Source organism: Saccoglossus kowalevskii, chromosome 4 (assembly GCF_978046115.1).
Source record: "Saccoglossus kowalevskii chromosome 4, keSacKowa6.1, whole genome shotgun sequence".
NCBI lineage: Eukaryota > Metazoa > Hemichordata > Enteropneusta > Harrimaniidae > Saccoglossus > Saccoglossus kowalevskii.
Window position 1 is genome coordinate 35,973,924 of NC_140644.1, and position 23,546 is coordinate 35,997,469.

Genomic DNA, 23,546 nt, shown 5'->3' on the forward strand with positions numbered 1-23,546 from the left:
TCTTGATGCAATATTGTTTATCCAAAACAAATATCCCAGAATATCATACCAATCAGATAATTTAACTGAACCAAAAGATGAAAGGTGACCATATATTTATATCGTGAATTTATAATTTGTCACATATGTTATGATTGATTTATATTCGGTAACGAGCATGAGGATCCCAGCTGTGCAAAATTCAGGTGGTTAACATATTCTGGTAAGGTTAAAATAGTACTTGTGTGTTAGATACTAACCAATGTTAAGTCTGGTTTAACTAATAATACGTAAACAGCATGCGTTTATGTATTTTTGTCGTTCAAGCACTGTGCTATGCTAGATGCTTCAAAACTTCGTAAGCATATTGCATTCAGACATTGCAAACATGAATTCCTCCACCCCTCCCAATACATCCTACATGATAGATGGTTCCTGTACTCATTTGAATGTATGTACAACATGCTTAGCAAATAGTTACACGCGACTCACACATTTTTTGACCATGCACTCAATTTACATATTGATGAGTGAGGGCGCCATTCACTAATTGAATAGACCTTTTTAAGGAAATTAAACATATTTTATATTACAGGAAGTGAATATCAAGATATACCTTATATTAATGAAACTTAGAATACACTACCCTGTTCTGAATGTTTTTGGGGGTAGGAAGTACAATTAAGAATACTGTATTTGAAGCACATATTCATTACACATAAAAAGCATTGTAATTATTCAATGCAAAATTATTAAAATATTTTTACCATATATTTGTCTGTGTCCTTTATTTTCACAGTAAGCACACATGCTTCCAGTACATCAAATGACTAGGGTTATTTAAAATAGTTGTGGTTTATAAATTATAATTATTCAATGAAATAATGACCAAATGTGATGTTCCTACCAGCAAAATTCCAACCAGCAACAGTACTTAGTACACTAAAGTTATTCTTAGTAAGTAATACACATAAACTAATAACAATTAAATTGGCGAGATGGTTTTGATGATGTTTTTGAATATAGCATTCTCTATATATTGTTTCTTTCAGAACCGTGATTTAGAATACATTTCAAGAGCTTGATTTAGAAGGACAAATTTGCAAAAACTAGACAGTCATTGTTTATATAATTACCACTTTACCAATAAATGACGAACCTTGTTAAATTGACAGAATCCGCGATTGCGATATAACACTGCGACATTTCTGGATAAAATTTACCTAAGGCATTGCCGTAACCGACTCCATCGAAATGTCTCCGATAATGAAAACCCATTTTCTTCCAGTTTGTTTTGTTTTTGTCCCCTAGTTATTTCTGACTTGGCACAATAAATAATAATGAAAACACCGTAGTCTTGCTGTATTATCATAAACGTACATTAAGAATGCCAAAGGTAATTAACCAATGATATCATAAAACTATTTAATTGTGAGCGTGAAAATTGAAAAAAACAAACTGTCATTTTGAGTCCTGTACTACTAGCGCGTTCGGAAGGCTGGCTTCTAGAGTTATGCACAACGAGGAGTAACCTACTAACAAACATTACTGACCCATTGTACACGCTGCCTGTTTGCAAACAAGCTAATCCCTCATGTGTCACTGATAAGACATCTTATAAATCTATATCATTACAAGTTGATGGATAAGTATCGCTCAGTTACAGTTTTATTTGGATAGCTGCACAATTACCAACTTCGTTACGTAACATTAGTATGAAAATTACCGCCTTTCAAATTTACATTTACTGTTTTCCACTATGGCACATCAATGTTCCTTTTGTCTTGTTCATTTCAAGTAAAATTTGTTATGACTACGTTCATTATTTTGAACGTCAGTCAATGCGTGATACAGGCCAAACAGGCCATCAGCTTCGTTTTATTAATATTGTTTTGTACGAGAAAACCTAAATATACTTCACAGAATGCAATTAACAAATATTTACGTCCATGTCAAATCAACTACTTCGTATTTATTTTGCCTACGCCTGCATCCACGCTAAAATTTGATGTACAGATTAGTGCTATCGTTTGAAACTAAATTACACATTATCTCTTTTTTGCAGTTATGGTGGCGTAAAGGTAAGTTAATGCATTATAGCACAACATCATTTCGAGCCTTCGGGCGGTAGGTCGTACATTATTTTTATTTTTTACACCGTTGCGTTAGTTAAATGGTGTTATTAAACTCGACTAATGAATAGCAAAATAACACGAAATAAAAGCTAGTTACAATAAGGTTACGACCGTGTTTCTCCCACGAAGTCTTGAGTGATGATAATGATGGCAATGGACGTTAGACGAATACGCATAGCTTGCGAATGGGAAAATATCACCTGTTATATAGAATAATAATCAACATAATGTAAGCCATCCCAAAGATACACATTATGCAAATATCCAAGAAAAGGTAGCCGTAGTTATTTGTGTTAGCATTTTAAACACAAAATTTGAACAGCGCCTCATGGAAATTTCGATCTTTTGAAAAACATGATGATGAGCCATGATCTAAATTTATCGTTTTATCGAGTTTTGAAAAAATCAAGAAAAAAATAAAATTTCCCATAAGAACTGTTGATTACCGGAAAGCACATATGTACCCTGTGTCATCAAAATTTGATCAGTGGTACTGGATAAGTAGAAATCCATGGAGCACCTATAAACAGGTTAATTTTTGCAAATTATGTAATTAGTAAGCTTAAACATGTAATGTATCTCTAATCATCTACATGTGCATGTATTGGTTGAAAAGTTAAATCTTGTCTAATTGATATGCAATTTATGTAATTGACATGTTTAGATTTTCTGTCAAAAACAAATTTAGTCTATGTAATATGTAAAAAGTTTCATTGAAATATTTTGAATATTTCTTTAGAAAATATGTAAATGCTTACAATTGGTTTATTAGTATGCAGATTTGGTTTAATATTCATATATTTCAACTAAAACATGTCAGCTTTTTTCCAGCGTATCTATGTACCATGTACCACTGAAATCTGTTTAATAGTACATGAGAAACAAGTAAAATGCTTAAATTTGGGTAATTAGTACTCAGTATTAGTACTTCAACCAAACACTAAAAAGGTTTTTCTCAGAGCATCTGTGAAACAAACAGGATCGGAAACCACCCACTTAAGTGTTTGTGAACACTCATTGTGTGTCAGATAGCTACTGATAACACATCCTAACTTTATGGATCACATGAGGTGGCGTAAGAGTGCAAGACCCCCAAATGCAGACGGGAAGCAGTTAATTCAGTTAAAGCCACAAAACAATTCAGCAGTCGGCAACGTAAACCTAAGGCTTGAGCTTTCGCAATACAATCAGGTGTACAATATACGCTCCCAGAACTTCAATTTGTTTTGAAAAATTGCATCGATTATTCAGGGCTCAGACTACTATAGCATAGACCACAGTCCTGTGAAAGAGGGACTGTGCATGGACGTACTAACACGTCAATGACTATAGAGAGTAGTCTGATTTCAGAGTGAGAACAATAACATTCATACTTCTCAGGACTTTGCAATACTTACAGCCAAATGTGTGTGTGTGTGTGTGTGATTAGAACTTCTAGTATGTCGGACCTTTCCTGCCGTAGTAGGCGGCGAGAAATATTAATCATGAATCATGAAGGTCATATTGTCTCATTAGTGTTTTTGACTGAACCCCATTTCCTAATAATTGCTTGCGCTTACTCGAACAAAAGGTATGCAAATATCAAAATAATGAGTGGTGGCGAATAAACATTGCGATGTCCTAAGTTAATTTTAGAAACTTGTAGGCACACAGATCAAACCTGTCTTGTTTATTTTGACAAAAACTACAGAGGCTACCTTGCTTCCGTTCAGAAAATCCACATTTTAACCAACTTACATGACATTCTATGTTATGTTGACCTCATTATATGAAAGTTTATAGTGCATTTCATCAATTAATAAATAAATGTGAAAATCGTAATTTTCAACACAAATAATAGTCTCGCTACCGTAAAAATAAATACATTGAAATTGCTGAATGTCAATAATCTATATATCAAACATTTTGCATAATGTGAACAATCCTTCCAAAATGTTTAGCCATAAATGGACCTTAAATTAAAAACTGTGAACATATTTAGATATTAATGATTTATTAAGTTTAAATATTGTGTTATAACAGGGAGGGACTCGGCCGTGTACAAAATGCTTTTATATATGATGTAGTCGCTTAGTTATACACTGTAAAGCTAGGTGTTTCAAAATATTACACATTTTTTTTTATTCCAGTAAGTATTTATTTCTGAATATAAACATTAATAAAGTAAGTTCGACTATAACTTTTAAAACGACAGACATATATAGTACTTGTAAAAAATATGATCAATCGCTAGAAGAAGGGCCATCTACTTATTCGCAACTGAATAAGTGTGTTTATGTAATTTAAAACTTTCATGAAACTGTAGATGTAGTAATTGTGAAAATTGACACTTCAAAACAAATGAGCATTGAAGTGAAACTGAATTAATAATATGTGTACAGAAGTTTAGCTTATAGCCTTTTTGAACGTGGGAATGTATACACAATCACACAGACATCCACCATGACAATCACAGTAACCATACATCACTCATACCCGCTCTCCCACAAAATAACAACACTTATATTTGAAGTATGCAATATTTTATTTTATCTATTTTAACAAGTTTCACATTGCTCAATAACATACATACATACATTGTTTGTGGAAAAAACCCACATACATGTTATTTTCAGCCATGGATACTCAGCATTGTGAATCACTCAAATTGTCGAGAATAACATTTTTGAAATGAATTGAGAAATTCTCAAACGCAAGTTATTTGATCACTCTACAGATAAAAATGTCAGAGTACCGTGAAAATGACTGAAATTACCTTCTCGCGAACGTCCCACACCTATTCACAAGCCACATAGCTTTAGAGCGTTTTCGGTTAGCATCAGCGTGGAACGCGCTGCAGCGACCCCGACTGCGACGTTTCAGTGGCGGCTTTGCCATACATTTTTGCTCCATATAAAAAGTACACTAAACATCAAATCAGAGTATCTTACTTAATAACCATTCTGGCACATTCACTGTCTATTTCGGATGGCTAAAGTTCCTTCAAAACCCCGAAAGCAATCCCGAAAATAAAAGCGGCTGGAGCAGCACAAGTTCAGCGAACGACAATTTGTTATGCGCAGTCTCTTTGCGCAGTAGTTTCAGGGACGTCATCCATGTGATATACCTATGTAATATCCACTTGGCGGGCAATATATACCATGTAAAAGCCATTTTTATTCAATGTCATGTGACCGAGTCCCAACCAATTTCAGCATGCGTAACACAAGCGACATGTGATAATTATTTTGGGGATGTATACTATATTTGCCGTTTTTAAGTTCATTATACTGAATGACGTTTCTCGTTTTAAAAAAAAAGTGATGACCTGCTATTTGCTTGAACTAGAAGGCTATTATGGCTTGCTTTGAGATACTATGTGAACATAGATAAAGCTTAAATTCATTTGAAAATATGGAATGTACACACAATTGTGTAAAAATAATGGCCTGGTGCAGAAGTGCATCGTATGTCATCGCTTTACCATTCTGCAAGAATATGTTGCTCTCTGGTTTCAAGTAATACATATTGGAATTTACATGGTGCGATGATGATATATAGATGATTCGTGCAGTCAAGAAAAGACTTGAACTGAAAAATAGTGACTTGTGTGAAATGATTGAGTTTCTAGTATGACATCGGCATCAACATCGTGTTTTAAATTTGATTTGTTTACAAAGTCTTTCGATATTAAGTAATCTATAAAATAATTATATAAGCATGATATAGGTATCACCAGTCTAATAATAATGTGAAGAATGTGAACATATATGTTTACATATCAACGATCCATTCAATTTTACATAACAAGGAAGGCTTCACCTGTTCAATTCTGTCAAGAAAACTCACTCTATCTACTCTTACTCATTCTGCAATACAAATCTGCAATAAGTACTAACTATTTTTGCGTAGTAATGAACTGATTAAGGCCATTTTAACTCGTTCAACTTTCAAACGAGAGATAGTTTTTATTTTGGCAATTGCTATTTTAGGACATTTTTACAGTCATTATTTGTTTTTACAAAGTATGCAAATTGTATTTACAGGAATGATGAATATCATGACCAGTTGTTACACGTATCATGTCACATATTGTGTTACTATTGAACGTTGTCATAGTATTGCCGACCTGTCAGCTTTCACACGAATCTAATACGATATTGCTGGTACACATTTTTGTAAATTCCAAATTGTGTTAAATGTGTATGTGTTTAAATGAATCATACAATGTGTGAATATTTTTCTTTCCATATTTGGAATATACTTTCACAATATATCTTTCACAAGTTGTGCATATTGTTAACATTTCGAAATCTAATAAAATTGTTGTGGCAATGATGATTTTTTAACTTGAATTAATTCATTTAGCATACGCATGAGTAGTTTTAATTAAAATTATAATTACTTTCAATTGATAACACAAGCTGTTACCATATTTCGTTACATTAAAAAACACTAGGGAAATCAGAAACGCCATGCTATAATACGCTTTTGTTTTCAAGAATCTCAAATAAGATCTTGATGCAATATTGTTTATTCAACAAAAATATCCCAGAATATCATACCAATAAGATAATTTAACTGATACTAACCTATGCAGACTATGTTAAGTCTGGTTTAACTAATATTACGTCAACAGCATGCGTGTATGTATTTTTGTCGTTCAAGCACTGTGCTACACTAGATGCTACATACCTTTTTTTCACTTTGTTGGACAGACGTGTATTTTTTTCCTTAATATGTAATTAACCAAACAGGTATATACTCTAACACATTTTCTCTGAACCGCACCTATCCATTGGGAAATTTCCACTACGCATTACTTGGATAGTTTTGTTTTGCTTGGTAATAGTCGTTTATGATGTCATTTTTGAATCAATTTACTGCAAATGTAACTGTATCTAACAGTATTTTGCAGCACTGAATGGTGCTATTAAAATCTGAAAAAAAGTTTGTACTGCGAACAGACCCTTAATATTGTTTGACATACATTTCTAAACATGTACTGCCTGCTTTAATGTTGGAAGTATATACTTTATTTCTCTTTATTGCATGTCTAATTAAATAACTGATCATGACCAATAAGGCATTACAGTGATACGACAGAAAAAAAGAAAGCAGCAATCCACATCATTTTACTATTCTGATTTCTTTGATTTAGTGTATATACCCCATGTGATTAGTAACCTTTTCTTTTCATTGATTAAAAAGATAGATACCTTATATATTGTGTTATTGTAATGATATATTTTCACTAAACAGACTTAGCACCTGACAATTGCAGAGCTCAACTAAAAAAAATGTAAAATCAGCATGCAGCCAGAGAAGATTGTTATTTGTTTTTTACTGACTCTAATCTCACAGTTCTCATTTACAAAAGGACAAAACATGTCTCCCGTAGTAACAAATAAAAGTTCGTGTTCATACCGAAATAAATATAGCATATACAAAATTATGTACCAGCGGTGTGTCCTATCCATTTGTGAAAGCTCATAGAGGTCAGCAGTACCATGGAAACATTCGATGCTTACAAAATATGTGACTATCAAGTTTTAGTTTTCAGTACCCAAAGACTGTTTTGAAATTTTCATCACATTGATAATTAATACAAATTAATATTGATCATTCCTTTAACCACTTTTTTGTATTTTAAGTAATATTATAACAAGATGAAAAAGTAGAATAATAACACAAAACAAAATAAGGAAAATCTAGTGTTTCAATATCATTAATATATATTCCGAAAGTTAGTATTGGGATATGTAAATTTCCGAGTTGAACTGAGAAGTTGCTCTAATTCTAAAAAAAATAATGGTAGCCATAGTGCAGACCGATACCAGCAGTTAATAATGAATACATGAAATCATTTGAGTAAAACCATTCTTTTTACATAAAATAAATGTTGACACAAGCCCCATGGCATGTAAAGATACCAATTGTGTACTGCATTATCGTTGAAGTCCACGTTAAGGAACAATGTTTCTTAAATGAATGAGAAAATGTGGGTCAGTTCACGTTGTTAAAACATTGACGATACTTGAAGTGTATAAAACATTGCTGTTCTTGGAGTAACATTGCAATCTGTAGATTGTCGGTTCAGATATAATAAGTTCAAATATGATATAATCCAGTGTACAGTAAGGAGGTCAGAAGACACTTTGGCGGCAAGTGTGTGGCGATGCTATGGTTCGTTGTATAGCACCAAGAGATGGTGTAAACATTATGACTTTCAATGTAAAATACACTATATCACCTAACACGCTCTCAGTATTATGATTCATTTTTTGAAACATACAAAATGCATTTTCAGTGTAATTTAGAATACACATTGACTATTTATTAGTTATTGTATTGTATTAGAATAATTGATAGATCTGCAATATACTGTCCTAACCATTATATTCACAATAAATATGTTATTTTCAGTGTTTTCACAATAACCATTTGTATTTAAATTGGTTGAAAATTATCCCTGTCGTAAACAGCAGTTTAAATTACATTGCTGTCTAAATGACTTACAATTTTCATTCACACAAATCCATGCACAAGCAATGTAATTTACTCAAGCATGTAAATTGATCGAGGTCAGTGGGACTATAGAAACCGACGATGCCAACTCAAAATTTAAACATTACAGTTGCATTTAATTCTCATGTATAAACACAATTGTCTACATTATCCCAATAACTAACATTTATTTCACTTCGACATATATTTAATGAAATACAGAATATTATAAGTGCTGTCTGATTAATGCATGACAGAGAATGTTGTCCCGGCTTATGAATCACTAAAAATATGAGACATTATTTCTCTGTTTACAAGACAGGGATTATGCATCAAAATACAACTTAGTACTTTGAATACATCAGTAGTTATTAAGGTATAACATTAGGAGTAACTCAGAGCATGTGAAATATATAAGTATTTCGGTTATGGAGTCAACTACATACATTTACTCTTTATATATGTTTCCTTTTAGCTACGATGATATGGGGCAAAATGAAAATCAAAAACATATTGTTGTGATATAGTTTCCATCCAGGAATACAATTAAAAAAATACTCATCTTCAAAGAAATAGCATGTCATATATATTTTAACACTATTATTTGCAGGGAAAGGCATAATCTGGTTAATCTAAAATTCGGATATTAGTACCGGATTCGAATTATCATACACTATAAAATGTATTAGTGAGTAGGCACATTTCTCCACAAATTATTCAAATTAATTATATGGTTGAAATGTATTATCTTGGTGCTAATGTGGATCGGTGGCCATATATGATGGAAGTATTCACAAATGTGGGCGCCATTGTAATGCGATATGTCTGTCATACTTGTGTTGACATATGTGGTACCAATGTTGTCATCTTAGATAGTCAGAAAGAAAAAATCATCTAAAATGCTTATTTTTTTTTCTTTCACAGAAATACTTGATACAATGATCATGTTTGATTTACGTATCAAATGCACGAACCAACAATCCGTTCAGTAATACTGACTGTTTAATTTAATTTAATTTATTATGGTTAGCCTTATGTTGGTATTAACCTAAAACAATGGTCCACACAGGAACGATTTAATTACATTTTATTAAAGATGAAAGTGAATTGTAATTAGGATATAATCACAATAAGATGGTATCATTTAGTTTGCAAGCGATGATTTCCAGAGTACCAATGACCTCGAACACAAATTTTACAATTTTTTATTGTGTAGAAATGTTATTAAATTGTCATGGTTACGATGACCTTAATGCTTTTCAAAAATTGAAATAATCCACTTAGCATATAAATATTTATTTCCATCGGTAAAATAATATGCTATTTCAGTACAATACAATATCAACACATCACACTGTATTTCTATTGGATAGAAAATACAGGGATTTGCATATAATCCATTATATATCTGTGTTGCAATTTATTTACGTTCAGTGTATCCCTCAGAATCGACCACTGTTTTACATATATGTGGAATATATGCAACTCCATTCCGGTAAGTGTTCTAGAAACAACAGTAAGTTAGTAGTAATAAAAAATCTACATTATGTATTCGAATTATAAATATTATCGTTGATGTGTTCAATGTGTACAGACACTGCAGTTTTATGCAATTTGATGCAGATTTTCTTCAACATGCTATATACCATAACATTCAAGTATCTCAAGGTGACAACGGCACGTTCTCCCAAATGTGAAGTACTTTCGTTTGAATATAATTCATCATGCATTGCTGTGATTGGTGATAGTGTAATATTCTGAAGCCGCCAGGAATATCCCCGCTGTGCAAGTATCCAAGTTGTTCACAAAGATACAGTGTACATTCAATCATTTTCTGGTAATATTTAATGATATATTGTGTATTGGTCTTGTATACTATAACTACTGTACAATATGATAAGTCTGTGTCAATTTCAACAGCATCCATTTCTGTATATTAACTGCATTCATGTATTTTTGTCGAACAAAGACTGTGCTATGGTAGATGCTACATATCTTTTTCATCGCTGTAGAACAGACGTGTAATTTTTTCATCAAGATGTAGATAACAAATCTTATTTGTAATGTGATTCGCTTTCCCTGAACTCACGTACTTGTGAAGCACATATAGTAATTATGAATGTGATTCAAACATTGGCTGTGTTGACCATTTGTAGACAGTTCCATTCTGCCTTAGTTAGTTGTAATGCAAAACCTACATTATGCATTCAAATTATATATTATAATAGACGAGTTCTATGTGTACAGTCACTACAAATCCATTTTATGCAAATAACGTTAATTATATATAATTTTGTCTGAGCCACATTCAAATATCCCTAGGTAAATAAGGCATATTCTACCAAATGTGACGTATTTGCGTTTGAATATATTTCATCATATATTTCTGTGATTAATTTATGTGTATTAGTATTATTCTGAAACCATCATGAATATCCCAGCTGTGCAAGTATTCAAGTTGTTCACAAAGATACAGAGTACATTCAATCATATTCTGTTAATGTTTAATGATATATCGTGTACTGGTTTTGTATACTATAACTATTGTAAACTATGTCTGGTTTAACTAATAGTATTTCAACAGCATCCATGTCTATATATTAACTGCATCTATAATTTATTTTCGTACAATAATTGTAATATGCTAGATGCTACATGTCTATTTATAATTGTTGAACAGATGTGTTTTGTTTTCATCAAGTTGTAGATAACCAAACGGGTTTGTAATGTAATTCACTTTCCCTTAACTCACCTTCCGGGAAGTACATATAGTACTACCGAATGTGATTCAATGAATTTGCCTTGTTGACCATTTGTAGAAATGTCTAGTACGCCTGTCATGTCATGCCTAGATAGATTTCCTTTTTTGGTTAGAGTCATTTATGGTGTCATTTTAGAATCAATGGAGCACGGTAGTATTTGTATAGTTCGCTAGTTTTGTTACGGACGTGGCAGCTGCACGGTGGCTTATATAGCCAAAATAAAAGAAGTTTTAATATTTGAAAAAAAATAATAGTTAGTAAATGAACCATGTAATTTAACACTCAAGCATGAGAGGAGACATATGTGACATGTTGGTGATCTAACCTTGAACTCCCAGTGTTAATTTTTTGCACCAGTTGTACAAAATGAAATAAAAAGAACAAACTGCAGATCTCACATCATTTATGATTGGGCTAGCCAAGTCTTACACATACAAAATTACAGATGTAATTAAGTCATAAATTCACCAACGTGCATAGTGGCATCAAGTACGGGATAGACCACTAGTAGTAGAAAATCAAAGAATAGGAAGCGAGGGAGGACATGACATATACTCTGCTTCTGAAAATTGAAAATGAACAAAGTACCACAAAATGCATTACAAAGCACCGTCTAAAAAGCTCTCGCCATTACACTAAATAGCCCACCCCAACTAAAATCGTAAGTGTCAATAATACTTGACTGTTCATACAATATTTCATCTTCTTCTTTTACAATCCATATTTCATAGTTGAATCTTTTTCAAGATATTTTATTTATTTTAGAAGCATAACAGTACATCAATTTGCCAATTCAAATTGAAATATTTCCAGCATAATTAATGAATCTTGTTCAGTATAACATTTATTCCCCGAAAACATATTCTATGGCTAGTTCTACAACAGTAATAAATAAACAGAAAATATTGTAATGCCATGCTTTCATAATACATTTTGATTAGTGCCATACCACTAAAGCTGCAGATTATCTAAACAATGACACAACATCAAATCAAGATATCTTCCACCGACCACAAAAATTGTATCCATAACTGAACAACAACTAAAGCATCAAATATTAGGCTGCATCCTGAAATAAACGCACAGCATATTACATTCAGACATTTCAAACATGAATTCATCCACCCTTCCCAATACACCCTACGGCATTAATGGTTCCTGTACTCATTTGAATGTTTGTACAGCATGCTTAGCAAATTGTTACACACGACTCACCAATTTTTTTGATCAACCACTTATTTTATATATTGATGAGTGAGGGCGCCAATTACTAATGGAAGGGAAATTTTTAAAGAAATTATAAATATTTTATATACCAGGAAGTGAATATCAAGTTATACCTTATATTAATGAAACTTAAAAAACACTTCCGTGTTCTGAATGTTTTTGGGGGTATGAAGTATAATTAAGAATAATGTATCTTGTTTTGAATATAGCATTCTCTATATATTTAGCGTATATTTCAAAAGCTTAATTTAGAAGGACAAATTTGCAAAAACTAGACAGTCATTGTTTACATAATTACCAATTTACCTTGTTAAATTGACTGAATCCGCGATTGCGATATCACACTGCCGCATTTCTGGATGAAATTTACCTAATGCATTGCCATAATCGAGTCCATCGAAAAATCTTCGATAATGAAAAACCCTTTTCTTGCAGTTTGTTTTGTTTTTTGTCCCCTATTTATTTCTGACTTGGCACAATTATTAATAATGAAAACACTGTAGTCCTGCTGTATTATTATAAACGTACTTTAATAATGTCCAAGGTAATTAATCACTGATATCACAGAACTATTTAATTGTGAGCGTGAAAATTGAAGAAAACAACTGTCATTTTGAGTCCCGTACTGCTAGAGCGTACGGAAGGCTGGCTTCTAGAGTTATGCACAACGAGGAGTAAAACACTAACAAACATTACTGACACATTGTACACGCTGCCTGTTTGCAAACAAGCTAATCCCTCATGTGTCACTGATAAGACATCTTATAAATATATATTATATCATACTATGCCTGTCATGTCATGCCTAGATATATTTCCTTTATTTGGTAAGAGTCATTTATGGTGTCATTTTAGAATCAATATGCACAACTTGATTGCAGAAGAGCATGGTAGTATTAGCATATTTCGCTAGTTTTGTTACGGACGTGGCAGCTGCACGGTGGCTTATATAGGTATGTATCTGTTCTATTAATGCAAAAGAACCTTCCCAAAATAAAAGAATTATTAATAATGAAAACACTGTAGTCTTGCTGTATTATTATAAACGTACATTAATAATGCCCAAGGTAATTAACCACTGATATCACAGAACTATTTAATTGTGAGCGTTAAAATTGAAGAAAAAGGCAATTAACAATTCAACAACTGTAAAATCAACGTGTCTCTACATGCGGCTTCAATATCAAAAATTAATAAATTTACGTTCATTTGCTGTTTCATTAAAACATAATTTGTGGATATATTTGGCGTCATTCGTTTGTGTATTATGTTAGTCGTTGACGCGTTTGCGTCGTTTAGAATCATCCGTATAAATCAGCGCCAGTAGAAAGGCCCATATCGAAACCCGGTTTAAATCGAATAGGTTTTCTTTTGGGCCAGACGAGTGAAAAATAACATAACTAAAGACTTTTTTTCATATAAGGTATATGATAAAACCTTTATGGACTGGATTCCGCTTTTGTGGCCCGAGGTCGTGCGGCGGAAGCACCCGAGCTTGCGTGTCAGTGCTTGCGCTTGCGAGGGCGCTTCCGCCGCACGACCTCGGGCCGCAAAAGCCGTATCCAGTCCATAAAGAATATTAAAATTATCATATTGGAAAACAAAATATATATCAAATACGCCGTTTGATGAATTTTGCACCACTGTGCGGCAAACATAACATAAGATAAAAAAATCACATATTAGTGTAAGTATTTAATTCTAAATATAAACACCAATATGGTAAGTTTGACTATAACATTTAAAAAGACAGATATATATTGTACTTGTCAAAAATATGATCAATCGCTAGAAAAAGGGCCATCTACTTATTCGCAACTGAATAAGTGTGTTTATGTAATTTAAAACTTTCAAGAAACTGTAGATGTAGTAATTGTGAAAATTGACACTTCAAAACAAATGAGCATTGAAGTAAAACTGAATTGATACTATGTGTACATAATTATAGCCTATAGCCTTTTTGAACGTGGGAATGTATACACAATAGTGTAACAGTTGTGGCCTGCTGTAGACTTGCATCTGGTGTCAGTGCGTTACCATCCTGGCGCAATATGTATACGATGTTGCTCTCTGAATTCAAGAAATAAATATTACAATTTACATGGTCAGACGGTGATATATGGATGATTACGAGTGAAGTCAAGAGTTGCACCGAACAACAGTGGCTATGGAGTACTTTTTCTCATGCAGTATTCATTCTGCAGTACAAGTCATGAAGAAACAGTAAGTATTGATGCTTAGTAATATAGATTGCCGATCTAACAAATCTGGCCGGTATTGTGAGGGCGCTTACAATGATGACAAGTCTGTTGTGATTTCGCGGTAGCACGACTTTCGCGTTCACCGCTCGTTTACGCAATTTATATTTATTTTTCAAGATTTTTTCAGACTGCATGCAGGCCTATACTGGTCTTGGCTATTCAATTGAATGATATTTTGTTGTTATATCCTTTTTACAACGTATTCAAATTGTATTTCCAGCAATGATCTATATCATGATTATGTGTTACGCGTATCATGTCACATATTTTGTTACCATCGAATGTTTCCTGGTATCGCTGAACTCTATCAGCTTTCACATAAATCTAATACGCTATTACTGGTACACATTTCTGTAAATTCAAAATTATGTTACATGTTTATGAGTTTAAGGGAATCATAGCATGTGTGAATATTTTCTTTCCATATTAGGAATAAATTTTAAACACTTATTATCTAGTAGGAACTGTATTTGACATGTATAATAACTACAATGACAGGCATACCATATTTGCCCAAGACCATTGTTATAGTGTGGTGATTGATAAGCAGGTAACGTAAACATTATTACAAATGCATGACATAACCGACATTTTGTTCATATTTGTGCTCATTTTAGCAATTTATATACATAGGCGTTATATATACAAAAGAATCACATTTAGTTTTGTAAGTTGGCATGAGTAATTTAATTAAAACAGATATTGTATTCCCAATAGTATTTGTTAGAAATTGTATATTGCTAACATTTTGAAATCTATTAAAATTGTTATGACAATGATGACATTCTAAAGTTGAAATAATTTATTTAGCATATATATGTGAAATTTTAATTAAAATAATAATTGTTCTAAATTGATAACTCAAGATGTTACTATATTGCTTTACAATAAACAACACGAGAGAAATCTGAAACATCATGATATATTATGTTGCACAGCGTTCATGATGTTGATGTCATCATTTATGTGGGCTCAACAATTTTATTCAAGAATGTCATGTCACAAAGTAATTAAACTGAACAAAAAGGTGAACGTATATGTTATACTGTAGCCTGAATGAATAGAAAATATAGGGATTTGCATATAATCCATTGTATATCTGCGTTAATATTTATTTATATTCAGTGTATTTTTTAGAAGTAACAATGAAGAAATGAATATCATTTAGAGTGCAGTTCACGAATCATCTGATATGTTTTGTCTGGTAAGGTTTAGATTTAACGTGGACAATGTGTGTCTTCATCCACATCTACTTGAAGAACAATTTCAGGCGCTACGTATCTGTTCTGCACGCTATTGGTCAGACTTTAAATTGTTTCAGTGTTCCGACAATATGTAAATAACCACAATGGTATGGTATGTGTTGATTCCTATGTAAACACTTTATATTACTAGTTTAACACGGCATATACTCCTGAATGTGATCAGAATATTTACCTTTTCCCACACACGATATTTTCAGATTATGATTTTGAATACTTTATTTACATTACACCCTACCTGAACACATTTTAGTTTTCATTTGATAAAGACATCGATAATTCATGTTAAGAATCTGAATAATGATGTATATGAATAATATGATTTAAATCTGGACTGTAACTGTATATGGTTGTATTTTCAAGCCTTACTGAAAAGTATTTCAAGTGACAAATAGTTCGCATTGTGAGGTCATACTGTCACGTGCTACATATAGCTTAATAGCTTGAAACACAGACTTATAATAATGATGTAATCACATAAATATTATTTAGACATATATTATTGTATGTATTATTGAGGTGTATACTGATTTACTTTTAAAAGATACATGTGAAATCTGCTATTTGCTAGAACTAAAAAGTTATTATGGCTAACTTTGTGTACAGAGATATAGCTTTAATTAATTTGGAACGTGGGAATGGAAACTCAATGTTGTAAAAATAATGGACTGGTGTAGAACTGCATCTTGTGTCAGTGCTTTACAATCCTGTCCAATCATGTTGCTCTCTGGGTTCAAGAAATACATATTGGAATTTACATGGTGCGATGATAATATATAGATGATTACGCTTTTAGTCAAGAAACAAGGAAAGATTTGAACTGAAAAAGATTGGCATTTGTGACATAATTGATATTTTAGTATTCTATCGGCGTTTTTTGAGGAGCCAATATATTTCCTAATGTTTTCAAATGTATTTATTTAAAAATTTTGTTTCTATTGTGTAATCTGTAAAATAAATATACAAGCATAATGTAGTAATCTCCAGTTTTTAAGTAAACAATGTAAACATATATTTTGACATAATAACGACTTATTCAATTTTACAATTTATATTAACAAGCGAAAATTCACCTATATTTTCGTAGTTCTAATAGATAAGACGTACACATATTCATATTATGGTTAGGCTTAAATTATTTGTGTGTGTTAGATTATCACCAATGTAGACTATGTTCAGTCTGGTTTAACTAATATTTTTTTAACAGGATCCATGTATATATGAACTGCGTTTATGCATTGTTTGTCATACAAGCACTTTGTACAAATTTATACAAACGATTCATATTAATATAAATATAAAAAAAAAACTTAATATTATTGTATCGAACAAAATAATATAATAATCAAGTTGTTTAGTCATTAAGGTATATATCAACATTTCTGCATATTAACATTCAACATTGATAAATAATTTGGTAATGATCACTTTCTAAACATGAACTATTCCATTTAGCATTTACATGGATAGTTTTAAATAAAATAATAATTGCTTTCAATTGATAACAGGAGTTGTTATCATACTTCATACAAACAACTGTGAACCTTTATTCTTGTAATTGTAATACAAAAAATTAATCTTGTTTTTGATAACTCAAAATTGAGAAAAATCCGAGACTGCATGTTATTAATATGTTAAATAGCTTACATGTTGTTGTCGAAGTCATACTAGAATTTTTTTCATGAATCTCAAATAAGAATTATGATGCTATTTTGTTCATCCAAAAGAAATGTATTGTACAATATTATGCTAATAATGTGAACGAAATATTTTGTCTATTTAAAATCAGGAATTTGCATATAATCCAACATATATCTGCTATGATATTAATTTATATTAAGAGTATTATTCTGGCGCCACTGTGAATAACCTAGTTGCAGTGCAAGAAACAAATCTGTTCACATACTTAGAGGATCTCTAATGAGTGACCATGTAATATTGGATTTATTAAACGAGAGTAGTAATTTCCTTATGTTCTGAGCCTTTGACGTAATTTTGTTGTAATTCAGTCCCAAATGTTTCCATCGTCGCCAGCAGCCGACATCGACAACGCAAACACTTGGCGCATTGATTCAGTCGAACAAGAAAAGCAAAGAGTCATTAAAGAGACAACAATTCAAGCGATCAAAAACACTTTTAATACAAGTCCAAACGCCAAACTAGTTAGAATACAAATTAACAAATTACATTATTTTTAACTTAAACACGTAAAGCGAAAAAACGAAAGCAGTAAAAACTATTAAATACGTCAAAAAACTGTAGGAACTACAATTATTTATCGGGGGTTTTCCCTTAACTCCATGACGTCATTGACATGAACCATGATGTCAAACGTCGAAGTCAACCCTGCGTCAATTGAACGTTATTATTTAGTTCTCATCCGATGACTGAAAGAATTAATTACACATATCCGACGTATTTTCACTGGAATTGTTGAACTATCATTGTTAGCAATATTGTAATGTACGTGTACATTAAATACTCCGCCGGAGATGGGGCCTCCAAATATCGGTGTTGATTGTGAACTCAAGGTCGATGCATAATGGCTTATATTGGTTGATATCAACTGGGACACGATGTTACTTTGTGATTGAGGTTGCATAAACTCACACTTATCGTTCAAAAGGTAATGATAGTGCGAACAATGTCTGGATTTTTTAAGAGGATGCTTTGTCTCCAAATAATTGTCTGTTGAAGGTATCAAGCATGAAATAATTAGGGGACAAAAACAAAGCTACGTAAAAATCAGAAAAATAGATCTTTGATTGCCGGGGACACATATCAATGGACTTATTGCATTATGGACAGTTCATGACGTAAATTTCAGCCAGAAATTCCACAGTGTGCTATCGCAATCGCGGATTTAGTCATTTTTACAAGGTTCGCCATTTTTTTTGTCACGTGGTACTTATGCAAATAATGACTGTCCAGTTTGAACAAACTGTTTCCTCTGTACTTAGGCTTTTGGGTCATATACGGTAAATTACGGTTCTGAATGAAACAACAGAAAGAGAATGCTTTATTCAAACACGTCATCAAACCTTTTTCGCTACCTTAAGAGAATCAGAGCATGTGTCAATATTTTCTTACCATATTCGAAATCTACTTTAAAAACTTATTATTAACCGTCATTCTGTTCCTAATGGTGCTCAGTTTAATCATATTTAGTTTTGCAAATAGACATGAGTAATTCAGTTATAAATGATATTGTAATTTTGTTAAAGAAAAACGAAAAAAATGAACAGTGAATATTAATAGAGATAATACCATGTTAATAATTAGGTTCATTATCCAAATGTTTTCCTTAACAAATTGTGCATATTGTTAACATTTCGAAATCTAATAAAATTGTCATGGCAATGATGATTTTATTAACTTGAAATAATTGATTTAGCATATGCATGAGTAGTTTTAATTAAAATAATGATTAATTTCAATTGATAACACAATATGTTACCATGATTTGTTACATTAAATAACACGAGGGAAATCGGAAACACCGAGATATAATATGCTTTTGTTTTCATTAATTTCAAATAAGATCTTGATGCAATTTTGTTTATTCAAAACAAATATTCGAAAATGTCATACCAATCAGGTAATTCAAGTAAACCAAAATGTGAGCATATATTTTTATCGTGAATCTATAATTTGTCATATATCGTGTTGTGATTGATTTATATTCAGTGTATTATTCGGAAGCCACCATGAATATCCTAGCTGTACAAGTATTCAGGTAGTTCACATAAATGAAGTGTACATCCTTTCATATTCTGTTAAGGTTAAAATAGTTCTTGTGTGTTAGATACTAACCAAAGTAGACTGTGTCAATTCTTGTTTAACTAATAACGTCAACACCATGCGTTTTAGTATTTTTGTCGTACAAGCACTGTGTTACGCTAGATGATACATACTTTTTTCGCTTTGTTGGACAGACGTGTAATTTTTTCCCCAATATGTAAATAACTAAACTGTAAATAACTGTATCTGGTAGTATTTTGCAGCACTGTATGGTACAATTCAAATCAAATCAAAAGAGTTTGTACTCCAAACAGATCCTTAATATTGCGTGACATATTTTTTTTAACATGTACTGTCTGCTTTAAGGTAGAGATGCAGGTTCGTGGGCACTTGGGTGTAACATTTTTTTTTTGCTTTTTATTATCCAAACAGTCTTGGCTATATACTATTAACATTTTGTAGAATTGTGAATAGTGGAACATACTCAAAAACGATTTTAAAATATAGATAACAGGTGCAAACATTCTCTCTTTTGAATGCTTAGCAAGATTTAGCAAGGCAGTACACAAATAATCAAAAAGAAACATGGTGAAAAAAAGTAATGACGGGATCTCAATATTATGCACTATATTTAACTTTTTACAAAACGATAATACATTTAAATTTGGAACTGTAACAGCCATTTTAATTATGAGCATTAGCAAACTTCTTACTGAGTGAATTCTCATGCAAATTAGCAATTATCTCAGCTTCTTTTTAGTGCACATCCCAGAACTTTAAAAAAAATAGCTCCTAGACGCTTTGACCTTTTGTTTTGACATTTTCACAAATGATTGACAATGTGTTTATCTTCAAAACGGCGTCGGGGCATTGTTTTTGGGTGAACAGTGTTACAACAATCGTACAGACAACTAGCCAGGGTGTTTTTTTATGCATAAACTTGAAGTAGTGAAATTTGGGCTGCTGCCCTGCAAAATCGACAACTGGTAGTTTTGACAGTTTTCAAGACGACCCTTTCTTCATAGTAAACAGATGTACCCATCAACCAATTTTCACAGGAAACAGAAGCATGGTTTAGAAGCTATTTTTTTGACCAAAAAAGCATATTTTTGTGCATATTTCAAACTACATTGTTCATAAAAAAAATACTAATTTTTTTTTAAAAATTCATACAATAAGCTTTCCGAAAATATATAGGTTTGTGGACAAGGGAGGTCATCTTGGTTGCCGAATTACCTAATTAAAATACCTGTCAGGTAAACTGCATCTCTACCTTAATGGTTGAAGCATATACTATATTTATCATTATTTCGAGGCAAAGTAACGAAGATGTGTTAAATGCATGTCTAGTTAAATAAATGAGACATTGTGATAATGCTACGAAAGTAATAAAAGCAGCAATCACAATCTCTTTACAATTTTGAATTCTTTTCTTCATAGTAGCGCACTTTTCTTTTCATAGATTAAAAAGTTAGAAACATTTTATGTTGTTTTATTGTGATGATATATTTTCACTAAACTGGCTCTGACAATGGCAGAGCTCAACTGAAAACTTTTAAAATAAGCATGCAATCAGAGAAGATTGTTATTAGTTTTGTACTGTCTCTAATTTCACAGCTCTCATATAAACAGGGACACCACATGCCTCCCGTATTAACAAATATACGTTCGTGTCCATAACAAAATACATTTAGCATATACAAAATTATGTACCACCAGTGTGTTCTATCCATGTATGAAAGCTCATAGAGGTCAGCGGTACTATGGAAACATTCGATGCTTACACAATCAATGACGATCAATTGTTAGTTTTGATACAATAAACATAAATAAACGGTTCAGTACCCAAAGACTGTTTTGATATTTTAAATCTCAAATGAAATCAATATCATTTAAATGGAAGAATAACAATAAGTAGAAAAGTTATTCCGAATGTGAGTAGTGTGATGTACACATGTACATTTCTAAAAAAATAACAATGTAAGTTGAACTGGTAGCCATTATTTTTAAAAACCAGCAATTGATAATGAATAAATGACATCATTTGAGGCAAAACATTCTTTTTACCAAAAATAAATATTAAGACAAGCTCCATGGAATGTAAAGAGACCAGTTTGTGTACTGCATTACCGTTGGAGTTCAAAATTATAGATGATGTCCTACGTTAAGGGACTATGCTTCTAAAATAAATGAGGAAATGTGGGCTTGATGAGGGTAAAGCATTGTTGTTCCAAGAGTAGCATTGCGAGATGTACAATGTTAAGATATTCAGTTCAAATATATAAAGTTCAGATATGATATAAACCAGTGTACAGTAAGTAGGTCGGAATATACTTTAGCGGCAAGTGTGCGGTGATGCTATGGTTTGTTGTATAGCACTAAAAGACTGTATAATCATTATGATTGTCACTGTAATAATATACTATATCACTAACACGCTCTCAGTAATATGATTCATTATTTGAAACATGCATAATGTATTTTGAGTGTAATTTAGAATACACATTGCCTCTTTATTAGTTATTGTATTGTATTAGAATAATTGATAGATCTGAACATACTTTCATTGTCAATTTCATTCACGATAAATATGTTTTTCCAGTTTATTCACAATAGCCATTTGTATTTATACTTGCTGAAAATTATCTCCGTCATAAACAGTTGTTTAAATTACACTGCTGTCACAATGATTTATATTTTTTATTCACACAAAACCATGCACAAGCAATGTAATGTACTCAAGCATGTAAATTGATTCGAGGTCAGCGGTACTATAGAAACGGACGATGCCAACTCAACATTTAAACATTACGGTAGCATTTAATTCTCATGTATACACACAATTATCTACATTATCCCAATAACTAATCTAAAATTTCGGATATTAGTACCGCATTCGAATTATCATACACTATAAAATGTCTGAGTGAGTAGGCACATTTCTCCACAAAATATTCAAATTAATTATATGGTTGAAATGTATTATCTTGGTGCTAAAGTGGATCGGTGGCAATATAGGATTAAAGTTTTCACAAATGTAGGCGCTATTGCAATACGATATTTCTGTCATACTTGTGTTGACATATGTGCTACCAATGTTGTCATCATAGATATTCAGAAAGAAAAAATCATTTAAAATGCTTAACAAGTTTGTTGTCATAGAACTACCTGATACATTTTTACATGTTATCAAATGCGCAAAAAAAAAAAAAACGTTCAGTAATACTGACTTTTTAATTTATTATTATGGTTAGCATTATGTTGGTATTAACGTAAAACAATTTAAAACAAATACATAGCATTAAATAAAATATCTTGCTTCAAAAAAAACATAATTTGTGTGAAAATAGTAAAACAATGTTGAAAAACTTATATAAAAGGTGAAAGTACTCAAGACAAAGTCAACTTCAATACTAAACAAAAAACAATGATAGTGAATGTGAATTTATCATTTGTAGCTATACAGTAATAAATATATAATCATAATTAAATGTATTGACAAATAAATCATACTATGGAGAATAACAAATAAAATTATATTTACATAAATACATTCGAATTGGTAAATGTCAATAACTTGTATATCAAAATTGGTTCACGTTGCAAATAATGTTCCAATGTTTTGAAGTATGGTAGTGACATTTAATGTTGCGATAGACTTGATTTAAATATCAAGAATTATCCAATAAATGT